This window comes from Centrocercus urophasianus, unplaced genomic scaffold, assembly GCF_019232065.1.
Source record: "Centrocercus urophasianus isolate 14NV4802_14NV808 unplaced genomic scaffold, USGS_Curo_1.0 seq_11, whole genome shotgun sequence".
In the NCBI taxonomy this organism is placed as follows: domain Eukaryota; kingdom Metazoa; phylum Chordata; class Aves; order Galliformes; family Phasianidae; genus Centrocercus; species Centrocercus urophasianus.
In genome coordinates, this window is record NW_024884253.1 from 7,421,420 (window position 1) to 7,422,055 (window position 636).

The window sequence follows — 636 nt, forward strand, 5'->3', positions numbered from 1 at the left end:
CTATACATGGTATTTTACCATGAGTACACCGTTCTTTTGAAGGGTTTGACACTTAAAAGGATTGCTCACTCAGGTATTTTGAGCCCTCTTTATGAATACTAGCCTCTTGCTTAATGACACTCTTATTTTTAAAATAACTAAGATGGAGCTGAGTGGCACTGACTCATTTCAATTCCTATCATGGAATGCAAATGGTCAGGCACAACATACTTTCAGAGACAAAGGAAAGTAGTACTGGTATATAACCCTGATGCTGTGGGACTGTTAAGAGTTAGTAGATTTGTATGCAAAGGTAACTTCATCTGTCACATTTTGGTACTGTCTTTTTACTGTATGCTATCAAGACTTTGGTCATAATGCTGTAAGCTGTCATTGAATAGTGGATTGCCAAATATGCAGCAATGCTAAAAATGATATTTGACACAGTTCATAGTGACTGATCTTAATTTGAGGCAATTAGTGGATGACCTGGCACCCACTGCAGTCCAGCTTCCAAGGCAAAGTCATGATTATTGTATAGTTGCCTTCATGACCAATAAAGGTGACAACACAAAGGGCGCAGTGCACCTATGGAAGCGTTGGCTGTTTCATCGAAGAGCTGACTTGAAATGATATAATAAAACTGGTATTTTTCAG

General features: G+C 38.5%; 1 protein-coding gene across 3 annotated transcripts in view; it reads left to right on the plus strand.

Annotated features, from left to right (window-relative positions):
* The window catches only part of KCNQ3 (potassium voltage-gated channel subfamily Q member 3), a 192,295-nt gene that overhangs the window by 185,622 nt on the left and 6,037 nt on the right, over positions 1–636 (plus strand). The window lies entirely within an intron of this gene.